Here is a 17990-nt window from a genome sequence, read left to right on the forward strand (position 1 = left end):
TAGGAAAAAGAATCTTCAGGTTAGATAAAATATTTACAAATGAGTGATTTATTTCAAACAATTTAATAAATTCAATTTTATTTTGCTGGAAATGTATATTTGAAAAGAAAGACGCAGAAAGCTGGAAAAAGAATGGAAGCAAGATGGCGGCTACTCACCTCGGTTCAGAACGATAAGGCCCGCCCACACACGCACCGATTGGCCCGGCGGCACACGCCAGCAACCCGGCGTACGATTGGTCGAGCTCGAGGTCACTCTGTCGCTAATGAGCGGATAATGAGATGCTAATGAGCGGAATGTTAAGGTTTTTCAGATACCGCGGGCGCGATTTTAGCCCGGCCGAAACGTAAATACGCTTAAAACCGTCTCGGAAGCGTAAGCTTTCTCTGGAGGTAACGCGCGCGTAGGTACGCCCTGTAACTTTCGAGCGCATAGCCCGACAGACGCACACGCGATGACAGACAGACGGACAGACAGATCGACCGATTTATATATATAGATTTATATAAAAGCAGGGGCGAGGGGGGGGGTGGGGTGGCTTATAGTAACATCCATAGAAACAAACTAATAAATCGGAACACATTTGGAGGAATAATAGGGAACATTTATCAGGAAGAGCCAAGTATTTTGAGCTGGTTGAGCCTATGGAGTTCATGTCAGACCTCAGCTTTCATGAATAATGATATTTCAAGGCTAGGAGCTATTTCTGGCTCATTCAATGTAGATGGACTACAAACCATCACAGTAGATGCAGATTGGTCAGTAGCAGTTACCTGGTCTTGGTTCTATGCCCTATAAGTCAGTACTGAATTTCAATCATAGATTTAGAAAAAGTGTTTTAGTTCTGTTTTTTCTGTTTAAGAAAACGAGGAAACTTTTCCACTCTTGTCAATTGGGAGCTGATGGTTTGTTCAGGTTGGATTTTTTTGGGGCTTATTTTGGGTTCCTCCTTCTTGTTCTGGGGAGACTTTATTCTCCGCTTGATCTACTCTACTGATCCGATTCAGTGTAATGGTAATGGATCTATCGAATAAGTTAACAGAAAGGCCATTGAAGTGGAGAGGAAAGTGGCTTCAAGGGTCAACCAGATGTATTTCTGATGAGAGAATGGGTTGCGAGAGACGATGAGAAGCTGGATAGGTGGATTTGAAATTGGCGGCGAGTTTAGCCCTACTCGCTCAGCAGAAACCTGGTGGGTGGGGCAGTTAAAATCGCCCCTGGCTCTTACCTGTCTGAAAGCCGCCATGATCGCAACATTTGCCATTTTAACCTGCTCTCCTGAGCAGGCAGCAAGGACAGACGCCCGGAGCCAACAGGATCCTTCTTTACATGTGAATGTTGTGGCCCGATGACATCATTGAGATCCGACTGTAATTTTGAATCAGGCCTGAGCGGGGAATCCACCTGGAGTTAAAATCGGGGCCAAAAAGAGCCTTAAAGCCCTTTTCCTATTCTTGAAATTCTGATGTTTCGAATCCTTGGTTTATTACCATATTTTGCTTGTCGTGCCTTGGCCTATGTTAGTGCTATTATTGAACCATTTTTTGCGGTTATGCTATTGCAGCTGTTGATGATGTAGAAATTCCAAAAAATAAACATTAAAAAAGGTAGTTTTTCAAAATGTTGGATTGTTGATTCAAGTAATAGTGCCACTTGCAGCAATTTTGTATTTGGTTCTAATCCTGTGAATGGGTGTGTAGAATATTCATGGTTACAGGAGGAGCTTTTTCACAGAGATAAAATTGGCCTTGAAATTAAGCTGTGTGAATGTTAATGGATTTCTACGAATTTCCCTTCTCAGTTATTTTTACAGAGGGATTAACCCACAGGTTTGCGCCTCTATAAACTGCAAAGGAATTTAATATAAATTGAAAAATGGGAGACATTTTATAATTGCAACAATTGTTTTGCTTATGTTAGCGATGGGAGGAAAAGATATGTATTTATGTGTTTCTGTTGAAGTCAATGAAAATGAGAATTAGGAGAGATGTATAATGGGGCGGCTGATCCGATATTGCCCCTTATACACTGTCATCCCAGGTCAAAATGACCCCTTTCTCTCTGTATCTCTCTGTGTTTGTTCTGACTTTTTTTTTCATTTTCCCTCTCCCTCTCCCTCTCCCTCTCCCTCTACTGCTCCTCTCCTTCCTCTCCTTTTTCCTCTCCATTTCCCCCTCCTCACTCTCCTTCTTCCTCTCCCTCTCCTTTTCACGTTCCTTCTCACTCTTCTTTTCCCTCTCCTTCTCCCTCTCACTCTCCTTCTTATGTTCCTTCTCACTCTCCTTTTCCCCTCTCCCTCTCCTTCTTCCTCTCCTTTTTCCTCTCCCTCTCCTTCTCATGTTCCTTCTCACTCTCCATCTCCCTCTCCTTCTCCCTCTCTTTATCCTCTCCTTCTCCCTCTCCTTCTTCCCCTCCTTTTTCCTCTCCCTCTCCTCACACTCCTTCTCACTCTCCCTCTCCTTCTCCCTCTCCTTCTCACTCGCCTTCTCGCGCTCCATTTCCCTCTGCCTCTCGCTCTCCCTCTCACTCTTCCTCTCCTAGCTTTTCCGCTCTCCCTCTCCCTTTCGCTCTCCCTCTCCCTCTCCTTCTCACTCTCCCTCTCCTTCTCACTCTCCCTCTCCTTCTCACTCGCCTTCTCACTCTCCATTTCCCTTTCCCTCTCGCTCTCCCTCTACCTCTCGCTCTCGCTCTCCCTCTACCTCTCCCTCTCGCTCTCCCTCTACCTCTCGCTCTCCCTCTAACTCTCCCTCTCGCTCTCCCTCTACCTCTCACTCTCACTCTCCCTCTCGCTCTCCCTCTACCTCTCCCTCTCGCTCTCCCTCTACCTCTCACTCTCGCTCTCCCTCTCGCTCTCCCTCTACCTCTCCCTCTACCTCTCCCTCTACCTCTCACTCTCACTCTCCCTTTTGCTCTCCCTCTACCTCTCCCTCTCGCTCTCCCTCTACCTCTCACTCTCACTCTCCCTCTCGCTCTCCCTCTACCTCTCCCTCTCGCTCTCCCTCTCTCTCTCCCTCTCACTCTCCCTCTCACTCTCCCTCTCGCTCTCCCTCTACCTCTCCCTCTCGCTCTCCCTCTACCTCCTCTCACTCTCACTCTCCCTCTCCCTCTTGCTCTCCCTCTACCTCTCACTCTCGCTCTCCCTCTACCTCTCACTCTCGCTCTCCCTCTACCTCTCACTCTCACTCTCCTCTACCTCTCCCTCTCGCTCTCCCTCTCTCTCTCCCTCTCGCTCTCCCTCTACCTCTCCCTCTCGCTCTCCCTCTACCTCTCACTCTCACTCTCACTCTCCCTCTCGCTCTCCCTCTCGCTCTCCCTCTACCTCTCCCTCTCGCTCTCACTCTCACTCTCCCTCTCGCTCTCCCTCTCGCTCTCCCTCTACCTCTCCCTCTCGCTCTCCCTCTACCTCTCACTCTCACTCTCCCTCTCGCTCTACCTCTCCCTCTCGCTCTCCCTCTACCTCTCACTCTCACTCTCCCTCTCGCTCTCCCTCTACCTCTCCCTCTCACTCTCCCTCTACCTCTCACTCTCACTCTCCCTCTACCTCTCCCTCTTGCTCTCCCTCTCTCTCTCCCTCTCCCTCTCCCTCTCGCTCTCCCTCTCGCTCTCCCTCTCCCTCTCGCTCTCCCTCTACCTCTCCCTCTCGCTCTCCCTCTACCTCTCACTCTCACTCTCCCTCTCGCTCTCCCTCTACCTCTCCCTCTCGCTCTCCCTCTACCTCTCACTCTCACTCTCCCTCTACCTCTCCCTCTCGCTCTCCCTCTCTCTCTCCCTCTACCTCTCACTCTCACTCTCCCTCTACCTCTCCCTCTCGCTCTCCCTCTCTCTCTCCCTCTCGCTCTCCCTCTACCTCTCCCTCTCGCTCTCCCTCTGCCTCTCACTCTCACTCTCACTCTCCCTCTCGCTCTCCCTCTCGCTCTCCCTCTCGCTCTCCCTCTACCTCTCCCTCTCGCTCTCACTCTCCCTCTCGCTCTCCCTCTCGCTCTCCCTCTCGCTCTCCCTCTACCTCTCCCTCTCGCTCTCCCTCTACCTCTCACTCTCACTCTCCCTCTCGCTCTCCCTCTACCTCTCCCTCTCGCTCTCCCTCTACCTCTCACTCTCACTCTCCCTCTCGCTCTCCCTCTACCTCTCCCTCTCACTCTCCCTCTACCTCTCACTCTCACTCTCCCTCTACCTCTCCCTCTTGCTCTCCCTCTCTCTCTCCCTCTCTCCCCTCTCCCTCTCCCTCTCCCTCTCGCTCTCCCTCTACCTCTCCCTCTCGCTCTCCCTCTACCTCTCACTCTCACTCTCCCTCTCGCTCTCCCTCTACCTCTCCCTCTCGCTCTCCCTCTACCTCTCACTCTCACTCTCCCTCTACCTCTCCCTCTCGCTCTCCCTCTCTCTCTCCCTCTACCTCTCACTCTCACTCTCCCTCTACCTCTCCCTCTCGCTCTCCCTCTCTCTCTCCCTCTCGCTCTCCCTCTACCTCTCCCTCTCGCTCTCCCTCTGCCTCTCACTCTCACTCTCACTCTCCCTCTCGCTCTCCCTCTCGCTCTCCCTCCTCGCTCTCCTCTACCTCTCCCTCTCGCTCTCACTCTCCCTCTCGCTCTCCCTCTCGCTCTCCCCTCTCGCTCTCCCTCTACCTCTCCCTCTCGCTCTCCCTCTACCTCTCACTCTCACTCTCCCTCTCGCTCTCCCTCTACCTCTCCCTCTCGCTCCCCTCTACCTCTCACTCTCACTCTCCCCTCTCGCTCTCCCTCTACCTCTCCCTCTCACTCTCCCTCTACCTCTCACTCTCACTCTCCCTCTCGCTCTCCCTCTACCTCTCCCTCTCGCTCTCCCTCTACCTCTCACTCTCACTCTCCCTCCTCGCTCTCCCTCTACCTCTCCCTCTCACTCTCCCTCTACCTCTCACTCTCACTCTCCCTCTACCTCTCCCTCTTGCTCTCCCTCCTCTCTCTCCCTCTCCCTCTCCCTCTCGCTCTCCCTCTCGCTCTCCCTCTACCTCTCCCTCTCGCTCTCCCTCTACCTCTCACTCTCACTCTCCCTCTCGCTCTCCCTCTACCCCTCCCTCTCGCTCTCCCTCTACCTCTCACTCTCGCTCTCCCTCTCGCTCTCCCTCTACCTCTCCCTCTCGCTCTCCCTCTCTCTCTCCCTCTCACTCTCCCTCTCACTCTCCCTCTCGCTCTCACTCTCTCCCTCTCGCTCTCCCTCTCGCTCTCCCTCTCGCTCTCCCTCTACCTCTCACTCTCACTCTCCCTCTCGCTCTCCCTCTACCTCTCCCTCTCGCTCTCCCTCTCTCTCTCTCCCTCTCACTCTCCCTCTCACTCTCCCTCTCGCTCTCCCTCTACCTCTCACTCTCACTCTCCCTCTCACTCTCCCTCTCGCTCTCCCTCTCGCTCTCCCTCTACCTCTCACTCTCACTCTCCCTCTCACTCTCGCTCTCCCTCTACCTCTCACTCTCCCTCTACCTCTCCCTCTCGCTCTCCTCTACCTCTCACTCTCACTCTCGCTCTCGCTCTCGCTCTCGCTCTCCCTCTACCTCTCACTCTCACTCTCACTCTCACTCTCCCTCTCGCTCTCCCCCTACCTCTCCCTCTCGCTCTCCCTCTCTCTCTCCCTCTCACTCTCCCTCTCCCTCTCGCTCTCCCTCTACCTCTCTCCCTCTCGCTCTCCCTCTACCTCTCACTCTCCCTCTCGCTCTCCCTCTCGCTCTCGCTCTCCCTCTACCTCTCACTCTCGCTCTCCCTCTACCTCTCACTCTCACTCTCCCTCTCGCTCTCCCTCTACCTCTCCCTCTCTCTCTCCCTCTCACTCTCCCTCTCGCTCTCCCTCTACCTCTCCCTCTCGCTCTCCCTCTACCTCTCCCTCTCGCTCTCCCTCTCGCTCTCCCTCTCGCTCTCCCCCTACCTCTCCCTCTCGCTCTCCCTCTCTCTCTCCCTCTCGCTCTCCCTCTACCTCTCCCTCTCGCTCTCCCTCTACCTCTCCCTCTCGCTCTCCCTCTACCTCTCACTCTCCCTCTCGCTCTCCCTCTCGCTCTCGCTCTCCCTCTACCTCTCACTCTCGCTCTCCCTCTACCTCTCACTCTCACTCTCCCTCTCGCTCTCCCTCTACCTCTCCCTCTCTCTCTCCCTCTCACTCTCCCTCTTGCTCTCCCTCTACCTCTCCCTCTCGCTCTCCCTCTACCTCTCCCTCTCGCTCTCCCTCTCGCTCTCCCTCCTCTCGCTCTCCCTCTCGCTCTCGCTCTCGCTCTCTCTCCCTCTACCTCTCCCTCTCGCTCTCCCTCTACCTCTCCCTCTCACTCTCCCTCTACCTCTCACTCTCACTCTCCCTCTCTCTCTCCCTCTCACTCTCCCTCTCACTCTCCCTCTACCTCTCACTCTCACTCTCCCTCTCGCTCTCCCTCTACCTCTCCCTCTTGCTCTCCCTCTCTCTCTCCCTCTCCCTCTCCCTCTCGCTCTCCCTCTCCCTCTCCCTCTCGCTCTCCCTCTACCTCTCACTCTCGCTCTCCCTCTCACTCTCCCTCTACCTCTCCCTCTCGCTCTCCCTCTCCCTCTCCCTCTCCCTCTACCTCTCCCTCTCGCTCTCCCTCTACCTCTCACTCTCACTCTCCCTCTCGCTCTCCCTCTACCTCTCCCTCTCGCTCTCCCCTCTACCTCTCACTCTCACTCTCACTCTCCCTCTCCCTCTCGCTCTCCCTCTACCTCTCCCTCTCGCTCTCCCTCTACCTCTCACTCTCCCTCTCCCTCTCGCTCTCCCTCTCCCTCGCTGTGTTATAGTTGCGAACATTGCTCTTCGATTCCCGTTTTGGTAAAATGTGTAGTAGACTTTGCTGTTCGAGAATGGTAACCTGTTGTCTTTTGAAATTCCAAAGAAAAATAAATTGAAAACAATGGCAATCATTTGCCCCTGGCTACACTTGGCTACTTGTTCTGAGAGATTACCATTGAATCACAGTCACAGCAAATTGAATGATTCACATCACAACAACAGCTGGGGTGCTGCAGACAACACTGTAACACGGGGAGTTTACTGATTAAAAGAGAGGAACCACTGGCAGTTATAGAGCACTCTTCAAGTCTTCAGGACAGCCCAAAGTGTTTTACAGCCAATGAATCACTTTGGAAGTGTAGCCACTGTTGTAATGTAGGAAACGCGGCAGTCAATTTGCGCACAGCAAGCCCCCACTAGCATCAGTGAGGTGAATGAGTTTGCTGGTGCAGGTTGAGGGGTAAATGTTGGCCGCGGCACAGGGAGCACTCCCCTGCTTGTCTGAGAATAGTCCCACGGGATCTTTTGTGTCCAGCTGAACAGGCAGACAGGACTTCAGTTTAACGCCTCGTGCAAGAGACAGCAAGCACTGCCTCAGTACTGCACTGCACCTAGATTAACACGCCGGAGTGGGGTATAAACCCGTGACCTAGCAACTCAAAGGCGAGAGTGCTGAAACTGAGCCAAACGGATGGTGTTTTTGCTGCTAGGTGGGCAATTTGTGTTTCCTAAGCAACAGGGCACGACAGTGGCAAGGCAGGGAGGTGGCTTTGAGCCCAAGATCAGCCATGATCTTATTGAATGGCGGAGCAGGCTCAAGGGGCCAGATGGCCTATTCCTGCTCCTATTTCTTATTTTCTTATAGCAACTGTTGCAGTTTGACACAATTGTCTCAAAATCCAATTGATCCAGAGATTCGATGAAAAGCTTTTTAGGATGCATTTCATCTCTAAAGCCACAAAATATATATTTCACAGCGGTGAGTGATAGAGTTAAACAGGTTTTACAACTTGGCGACAGATCTTCCCCCCCCCCACACCCCGTATGAGGCCATGCAACTGTGCGGATAATTTGTATTTCTCTACATGTCTAATCGATGTCTTAAAAACCTCCCACAGAATTAAAAATGGGATTTAGGTTCTCATCTCAAATGTGCAATACAATTAGAATATGATATGGCGGCTCAGCATTGAGGAGCGATCAATTTTCCCCGCTCAAGATCATAGCTCACTTGTGAATTTGGTCTACGCAAGTTATCTGGAGTGCGTCCCTTATGATTCCATCATGTCTCAGTGATAGCCCGCGGCACACCCTATCTTTATGTCAGAGTGAAATAAAGTTTTATTCGTTACTTGCGGGACAGTTTGTTTTTTTAACCAGTAACGATTTTCTAAAAGAGCGTTCCGAAGGGAAGGCAAGCACAGATGGGATAGCCTTATGCGCCATAGGCTTCCTCGGAGCCTTTGCGGTCTCACCCAGCAGGGCTTTCGAAACCTAAAGCGACAGATAAGTGCTGACCCGTGCGTGATGGAGAAGCCGGAGCCACTGAGGAATGTTTCAACACCTCCGGGGGTTGAGCAGCACCACAATACCAGCACAGGGAAAAAGGCGAGAAGGCAGAGCCTGAAATTTATGACGCACATGCGACCGTTCAGCTAGTCTTGTTAGGGCAGCATTTTGCTATGAAATGTGAACCAGAGCCCCTGGATGGAAAGTGGAAATTTAAGCAGTAACAACTGTTTATTTCTCTCCCTTTTCTGACTACCGTAGCTGACATCGCCGCAGAAATGTGCAGTTGTTATATCACTAACAGTCCTTTCTTTCTGCAGAACTCTGTTTCGTCCATTGAAGGGCGATTCTGCAAACAAAAGTAACAGTTATTGTGCGCCTCCCCTGCCCTTCTGTTCCCATACTGCTTGGAAGGTCCAGTTGTGTTTTTGAACTTGTTTCTGGGTTATTCCAAAGATTGAGGAAAAGGCCTAACTTTACAAAAGATTGCGTTTCCACAGTGACCACACTTCAAAAGTACTTCATTGGCTGTAAAGCACTGTGGGACGTCCTGAGGTTGTGAAAGGCGCGATATATAAATGCGAGTTCTTTCTTTCTATTTTAAAATAGCCCAGCGTGAAGCAGCACCCAGCACTCCAACCCTTGCCAATGAATGCCTTGCGAAGCCTCTCTGACTGGAGCAGACTGCTTCAAACTGGTTGGCTAATTGAAATATTGTCAGATGCTGATTGTTACATACGTAGACTGATATGAAACACTAACACTTTCCTAAGTAAAGGAACTCTATCAATGATAAATGAGGCAGGTTGGGTTCCTGTTTCAGATTTTTAACATTTTAACTTTCCACCCAAACCAAACCCACCCGTTTTTGTGGTTAAGAACACAAGAACATAAGAACATAAGAATTAGGAGCAGGAGTAGGCCATACGGCCCCTCGAGCCTGCTCCGCCATTCAATAAGATCATGGCTGATCATCGACCCACTTTCCCGCCCGATCCCCATATCCCTTGATTCCCCTAGAGTCCAAAATCTATCGATCTCAGCCTTGAATATACTCAAAGACTCAGCATTCACAGCCCTCTGGGGCAGAGAATTCCAAAGATTCACAACCCTCTGAGTGAAGAAATTCTTCCTCATCTCAGTCTTAAATGGCCGACCCCTTATCCTGAGACTATGCCCCTAGTTCTAGACACTCCAGCCAGGGGAAGCAACCTCTCAGCATCTACCCTGTCAATCCCCTTCAGAATCTTGTATGTTTCAATGAGATCACCTCTCATTCTTCTAAACTCCAGAGAGTATAGGCCCATTCTACTCAATCTCTCCTCATAGGACAGCCCTCTCGTCCCAGGAATCAATCTAGTGAACCTTTGTTGCACTGCCTCCGAGGCAAGTATATCCTTCCTTAGATAAGGAGACCAAAACTGTGCACAGTACTCCAGGTGTGGTCTCACCAAGGCCCTGTACAATTGTAGCAAGACTTCCTTACTCTTATACTCCAACCCCCTTGCAATAAAGGCCAACATGCCATTTGCCTTCCTCATTGCTGGCTGTACCTGCATGCTAGCTTTCTGTGTTACTTGCACGAGGACACCCAAATCTCTCTGAACACCAGCATTTGAAAGTTTCTCACCATTTAAAAAAGATTCTGTTTTTCTATTCTTCCTACCAAAGTGAATAGCATCACATTTCCCTGCATTATACTCCATCTGCCACCTTACAGCCCACTCACTTAGTCTATCTATATCCCGTTGCAGACTCTTTGGGGGTGATTTTGCCAATGGGGAGCTTTTGGAGGCGGGACTCCCACTTGTCGGGTTTCAGTCCCGCCTCCAACAACTTCTGTCCAATCCACGCTATTTTCCCTTGATTGACCTTGTTCAGCTCGCCCAGCGGGCTTAGCAGGCCAATTAAGGGAAAGCCGGTTGCAGAGAACGTCAACGTATGACGTGTCATCTGTCAAAAACTTTTGACAGCTGAATTGTCATCGTTTGACAGCTCTGTGAAGCTGTTTACAGTGACATTCTCTGCAGTTTGATGAGGACTTGAATACAAGACCCCATCAAACTTCTTTCTTTAACAGAATTGAGATGGTTGTTACATCTGTGAATGCAACGGCCACCTGTCATTCCCAACGCGGAGGTCCGAGACTCTCCGCATGCAAACTGACTGAAGCCTGCAGGAAGAAACAAAGGTAAGTACACTTTTACTAACACTTTGCACTTACCTCAGATACTCACCTTTACACTCTTGCACCCATCACTTACCCTCACAGCACACTTTTGCACCCCCCCTCCCCCAACCCCCGCAGACCCCCTACTTGCCTTGCTGAGTGGGTTTCGGAGCCTTCGGGAAGCCCACACTTGTGAGGGCAGAAAGGGGATTATCCTATTTTCTGCCTGTTAACTACCTGTAATGTTATTTAAAGGCATCAGCATGGGACTGCAACAGGACATAGAAAGGTTAGCAGAATGGGCAGACAAGTTGCAGATGGAATTTAATAAAGAGAAGTGTGAGGTTATGCATTTTGGCAGAAAGAACAGGGAGAGGCAATATACACTTAATGGCATTGCCAGCGACGCCCTGATCCCATAAGCGAATAATAAAAAAAAAAAATTATGACTCTATGGGCTGGATTTTGATTGAGGAGGCATGTAGGAGGCGGGACTACAACTTTCGGGGTTGTAGTCCTGCCTCCAACGAGTTGTGGCCAACCCATGCGATTTTCACATGATTGACCTTGTTGAGCCCGCCCAGCGGGCTCAGCAGGCCAATTAAGGGCCACCCGACAACAGGTGAAGTCACAGATTGACATTTCATCTGTCAAAAGCTTTTGACAGATGAAATATCAGCGTTTGACACTGACAATCTGTACTCCAAGTTAATTCCTTCCTCTCAGGCTGATTTAGAGATCCCTCCAGAACAGAAAGCTGAATGCTGCAACTTTTGACAGCTCGCGGCCATTCTGCTTTCTGTACCGGTGAGATGAGGGACCCCTGAGACCTGAACGAAGGAAGGCTGTAAAGGTAAGTAAATGTAAGTAAAACTTCTTTAAACACTTTACACACACCAAACACACTTACCTCTGAACTCATGCACCCATCACTCACCTGAACACCGGACATCTCGAACCCTCCAAGCCCTTCAGCCCGACGGGCTGCCTCGCTAACTTGGCGTGGTTTGGAGCCGTCGGGAATCCCACACTTCAGCAATAAAAATAGGGATTAGGCTAAAAACTGCCTGTTAACTACCTGTTAACAGGCAGTTAATTGGCACTAATCCCCTTCCCGCCTCGGGAAGGCAGGTCCCAGCACAGGTTGGATATCCGCCTCCTTTGAAACTGGCATGGAGGCGGGTTGGGGGTGGGATGGGTTCGTGCCCCCTGATTTTGAGATTTTAACTCCCCACACGCCTCCAATCCCGCCTCCACGGCCCAATGAAAATCCTGCCCTACGACTCTAATCACTCACAGCTTTCAGGGCAGGTTAGTTTCAGTGGCTTCTTGTCAGTTTCAGCCAATGGAGCAGCTTGTATGAGTAATTTCAAGCTTGTTTTTTATCAGCAGTCTTCTGGCAAGTGCAGAGTGGCTACATTTATTGTTCAAAGATTCAAACTACTACACTTGGCAACGTTGGTGGGGGCTGTAGTGGCGCCACCTCGCCCTCCAGGATCTACATTGGAGGGAGCGTAGGCAGCAAGAAATATGGGAACATGTGTGCAGAGAGATGAGGAGGGACATCAGGGCTCTCACCAGGAGGCCTTACCCTCCGAGGGTATTCTGGCAGCACTTCTCCTACCTTCAATTAAGTGAGGAGCAGTGTACTAGACGGCTCCACATCACAGAACTCTGCCAACTCCTCCAAACAGACCTCCGGCCTCACAGCAGGATGACTTAAACCCCAGTCCCTTTTGCTCACCACTTACCCATCATACCACGCCTGTGTCAATCCATATCACAGCATCCTCCTGGGCGCAAAGGTGAAATGAGAGAGACCACAAAATATTGCAAACTCCATTAATAAATTTATGCATAAACATATCACACATATCACATTCATTCTAATAACTAATGACCCTTGTGCCTGCCATAGTTGAATAGCTGTCATTGTGTCCAAGGTGTGAGATGTGGGTGTGAGTGTTAGGAGGTAGAGATTGTTGGTGGCTGAGTGCTGGGGTGCGGTGCTTTGGGCAGTGTGTGAAGCTTGTGGTACAGATGGTGGTATGTAGCATTTATTGAAGCATTCAATCACCCTGACCACCCGACTGAGGTGGATCTGCCATGAGCACACCTGCTTCAGTCCTCTGGCTCCTCCTCCTTGTTGTGCTTCTCCTTGCTGAGGCAGCAGCACAGCCCGCAATGCTGAGAATGAGGTGCTGCAGTATCAATGAGCCTCCCCTTTAAGTGCTGGGAAAAGCCTATGGTAGCAAACATAACCCTGCTATTTAAGAAAGGAAGAAGATAAAAGATGGGGAACTATAGGCCAGTTAGCCTGACATCAGCAGTAGGCAAAATGCTAGAATCTATTATTAGGGACGTGGTAACAGGGCACTTAGAAAATCATAATATAATTAGGCTGAGTCAACATGGTTTTATGAAAGGGAAATCGTGTTTGACAAATCTGTTAGAGATTTTTGAAGATGTAACTAGTAGGATGGATACGGGGGAACCAGTGGATGTAGTGTATCTGATTTTCCAAAAGCATTCGATAAGGTGCCACACAAGAGGTTATTACACAAAATTTGGACTCATGGGACTGGGGTAATATATTAGCATGGACTGAGGATTGGTTCATTGACAGAATACAGAGAGTAGGAATAAACGGGACTTTTTCAGGTTGGCAGGTTGTAACTAGCGGGGTACGCGCAAGGATCAATGCTTGGGCCTCAGCTATTTACAATCTATATTAATGACCCAGATGAAGGGACTGAGTGTAACATATCCAAGTTTACTGGTGATACAAAGTTAGGTGGGAAAGTAAGCTGTGAGGAGGACGTAAAGAAGCTGCAGTGAGACATAGACAGGTTGACTGAGTGGGCAAGAACATGGCAAATGGAATGCAACGTGGGAAAGTGTGAAGTTATCCACTTTGGTAGGAAAAACAAAAAAGCATCATATTTTTTGAATGGTGAGAGTCTGGGAAATGTTTGCTCTCAGAGGGATCTGGGTATCCTTGTACATGAATCACAGAAAGTTAACATGTAGGTACAGCAAGCAATTAGGAAAGCAAATGGTGTGTTAGCTTTTGTTACAAAGGGTTTAAAGTATAAGAGTAAAGAAGTCTTAATGCAATTATACAGGGCATTGGTGAGGCCACACCTGGAGTACTGTGTACAGTTCTGGTCTCCTTACCTAAGGAAAGACATACTTGCCTTAGAGGGAGTGCAACGAAGATTCACTAGACTGATTCCTGGGATGAGGGGATTGCCCTATGAGGAGAGATTGAGTAGACTAGGCCTATATTCCCTCGAGTTTAGAAGAATGAGAGGTGATCTCATTGAAACATATAAAATTCTTAAGGGGCTTGACAGGGTTAATGCTGAGAAAATGTTTCCCCTGGCTGGGGAATCTAGAACACGGGGTCACAGTCTCTGATTAAGGGGTCGGCCATTTAGGACTGAAATGAGGAGAAATTTCTTCACTCAAAGGGTTGTGAGTCTTTGGAATTCTCTACCCCAGAGAGCTGTGGATGCTCAGTCATTGAGTATATTCAAGACAGAGGTCGATACATTTTTGGGGACTAAGGGAATTAAGGGATATGGGGATAGTGCGGGAAGGTGGAGTTGAGGTAGAAAATCAGCCATGACCTTGGTAAATGGCAGAGCAGGCTCAAAGGGCCAATTGGCCTACTCCTGCTCCTATTTCTTATGTTCTTATGTTCTATGTGGTTGAATGTGTCTTCCCTGAAGCTTTGAAAAAAGCGGATAAAACTTTGCAATGTTTGCACTGAGGAAGGCAATTATGACTGCAGACAGTTTCCGCAGTGTATTGCCACTTTGAAATTCCTCCTGAACTATTTCAAAGGATAGGATTGTTTTGGGTTATTTTGAAGTTTTGTGTGCATTTAATCCTGGTTATTTCCCATCTCATGTCTTTGGCCCGTCTCTGAGCCACTCACCAGGTTCTGGCTGAGTGGGGAGGTGTGTGACCTTCTCCCAGACCTATGCAACTGCAGTTATACAGTGCCCGCTAGAGGTGATTTAAGGAGGAGAAACTAAAACAGTGTTGACACTCGGATTTTAGTAACGCATATTGTCGGTCCATCAAATTTAATGCAGCTGTATTGAATTGCACCCACCCCTGCCCTAGGGTTCCCACCTCTGTTTGGAGGTTTCATCACATGACCTCCCGCCTCCAACCGCCCCGCCCCGCCCCCCCCACACTCCTGTCATTGGTCGCCTGACACGTCCATCCTCGTGCCGCCTCGCCTTCCCACGGCAATTGGAAAGCAAACAGACTCCTCATTACCCAATTGGATGCTACTTGATTGTCAGTCAAACAGCCTTCCTTCCCAGCTCCAATAAATTTATACCTAAGAAACGAAAGTGTTTGAAGAAAATAAAAAACAACAAACAATTGTTTATAACGCCCCCTATGGTTCTTCTCCCGGGTTACTTGTAGCGGTGACTAGAATCTTAAATTCCCAGAGACTCCAGGCCAACCCTGGAGGGTTGGCAACCCCCTCAATCGCTAAGTAAACTCCGGCCTCTGCTCGGCACCGTCCCAAAGTGAGGCGGCTGAGATGGGCCAGCTCAGCAGTGGGTAGGGTCCCGCATGAACCTGACCTGGGGTCGTGTACTGGTGATGCTGTGCTGCGGCAGAATGTCACTGTGGTGTTCTCCACACCAGAAGAGCCCCTTCTGAGGCATTTCGTCCCACCCTCAGAGTTATCAGGTGAGATCTGGAACATGTGATCTGGCCCCGGTAACAAAGTCTCTAACCCCAACATGCAGCTCACATCAAAAGCGGTACAGTTCACATTCCATTTTAATGTCCCTCTTAAAAAATGGATGTAGAAGCACTGGAAAAGATGTAATCAAGATTTACTAGGATAATACCAGAACTGAGAGGTTATAGCTATCAGGAAAGGTTGAACAGGCTGGGGCTCTTTTCTCTAGAAAAGAGAAGGCCGAGGATTGATAGGGTAGACGTAGAAAAGATGTTTCCACTGTCCAAAACTAGTAGCCATCAATATAATATTATCACTAATAAATCCAATAAGGAATTCAGGAGAAACTTCTTTACCCAGAGAGTGGTGAGAATGTGGAACTTGCTACCTCAAGGAGTAGTTGAGGCGAATAGTATCAATGCATCTAAGGGGAAGCTAGATAAACACAGGAGGGAGAAAGGAATAGAAGGTTATGCTGATGGGGTGAGATGAAATAGGGTGTGTGGAAGCTCGTGTGGAGCATAAACACCGGCACCATCTACAAGGCACAAGTCAGGAGTGTGATGGAATACTCTCCACTTGCCTGGATGAGTGCAGCTCCAACAACACTCAAGAAGCTCGACACCATCCAGGACCAAGCAGCCCGTTTGATTGGCACCCCATCAACCACCTTAAACATTCACTCCCTCCACCACCGGCGTACCGTGGCTGCAGTGTGTACCATCAATAAGATGCACTGCAGCAACTCGCCAAGGCTTCTTCGGCAGCACCTCCCAAACCTGTGACCTCTTCCACCTAGAAGGACAAGGGCAGCAGGCGCATGGGAACATCACCACCTCCAAGTTCCCCTCCAAGTCACACACCATCCTGACTTAGAAGTATATCGGCCGATCCTTCATCGTCGCTGGGTCAAAACCCTGGAACTCCCTCCCTAACAGCACTATGGGAGTACCTTCACCACACGGACTGCAGCGGTTCCTGAAGGCGGTTCCCCACCACCTTCTCAAGGGGCAATTAGGGATGGGCAATAAATGCTGGCCTTGCCAGCGATGCCCAGATCCCATAAGCGAATAAAAAAAAAAGGCCAGTTGGATTGAAAGGCCTGTTCCTGTGCTGTACATTCTTTGTAATTCGATGTACTATCAACAAAAACGATTTAAATAGCAATTTTAAAAAAAGGAAAGGCTTCACTGGAATACCAGATAGGGACAGGATGAGGGCTGACTGTGAGGCCCCTTTAGTTGATGACTTGGTAACGTTCACGGTTGCTCACGAATACTGAGCACCAGGGCCGGGTAGTGGACGATGATTCATTCCTGTCAGGTGTCAACGGGTTCAGGGGAGGAGCAGGTGGGAGAATATTAGTTGGGGAAGCGATTCTAGTTGAAATGCTGACTAACATCTAGAAACCGGTCAGTGCACGATCTTTGTATCTGGAGATTAGCTCATCGGTTAAAAAAGGACCTGATTAGTTGACAGGCACTGCCTGGTGCAGTTTACCCAGACTACTGCTTTAAAAAAACATTGCTTTACCGAGAGGATCCGACACCTACTAAAGAGGCAAGGCTGCCCGATGTTCTATTAAGGAAAACAGCAAATCTTGTTTGATTTAAATAATTAGGACAGCTTCTATGTTCTGCATACAGACGCCTGTGGCTTTGAAGCTGCTGCTTGATTATTGCTGCGTCAGAATGATGTCACAAGTTGCGAAGGCTGTTAAAAAGGCATACAGGATCCTTGGCTTTATAAACAGAGGCATAGGGCTCGAATTTCATCGGGCCGTTGAGGCGGGATTGGAGGCGTGTGGGGGGTTAAAATCGCGAAATCGGGGGGCACGAACCCATCCCGCCTCCATGCCCGTTTCCCTGAGGCGGGAAGGGGATTAGTGCCAATTATCTGCCTGTTAACAGGTAGTTAACAGGCAGTTTTTAGCCTAATCCCTATTTTTATCCCTGAAGTGTGGGCTTCCCGACGGCTCCAAACCACGCCAAGTTAGCAAGACGGACCGTCGGGCTGAAGGGCTTGGAGGGTTCGAGATGTCCGGTGTTCAGGTGAGTAATGGGTGCATGAGTGTAGAGGTAAGTGTGTTTGGTGTGTGTAAAGTGTTTAAATAAGTTTTACTTACCTTTACTTAATAATGCAGGCTTCCTTCCTTCAGGTCTCGGGAGTCCCTCATCTCACCGGCACAGAAAGCAGAATGGCCGCGAGCTGTCAAAATCTGCAGCCTCTGCTTTCTGTTCTGGAGAGATCTCTAAATCAGTCTGAGAGGAAGGAATTATCTTAGAGTACAGATTGTCAGTGTTTGACAGCTTCAAAGAGCTGTGAAACGCTGATATTTCATCCGTCAAAAGCTCTTGACAGATGAAATGTGAATCTGTGACGTCACCTGTTGCCGGGTGGCCCTTAATTGGCCTGCTGAGCCCGCTGGGCGTGTTCAACAAGGTCAATCAAGGGAAAATCGAGTGGATTGGCCACAACTCGATGGAGGCAGGACTACAACCCCAAAAGTGGGAGTCCTGCCTCCTACACGCCTCCATTGACAAAATCCAGCCCATAGAGTACAAAAGCAAGGGAGTTCTGCTAAACCTTTCTGAAACACTGGTTCAGCCTCAGCTGGAGTATTGTGTCCAATTCTGGGCACTACACTTTAGGAAGGACATCAAGGCCTTGGAGAGGGCGCAGAGGTGATTTACCAGAACCGGTACTAAAATTGGCAAATTTACTCAAAGTCACAGGATGGGTAATGTAGGAGATGGAAAAATGTCACACGGGTGTAGGGGGAGATGGGGGGTGGGGGAGGCGGGGGGTGGGGGAGACGGGGGGTAGGGGAGACGGTGGGGTGGGGGAGGG

General features: G+C 49.7%; 1 protein-coding gene across 3 annotated transcripts in view; it reads left to right on the forward strand.

Moving 5' to 3' along the window:
- Positions 1 to 17990, forward strand: part of rbm20 (RNA binding motif protein 20) — a 288851-nt gene that overhangs the window by 29125 nt on the left and 241736 nt on the right. The window lies entirely within an intron of this gene.

Source organism: Somniosus microcephalus, chromosome 8 (assembly GCF_052327205.1).
Source record: "Somniosus microcephalus isolate GS21.2 chromosome 8, FLI_Smic_1.0, whole genome shotgun sequence".
NCBI lineage: Eukaryota > Metazoa > Chordata > Chondrichthyes > Squaliformes > Somniosidae > Somniosus > Somniosus microcephalus.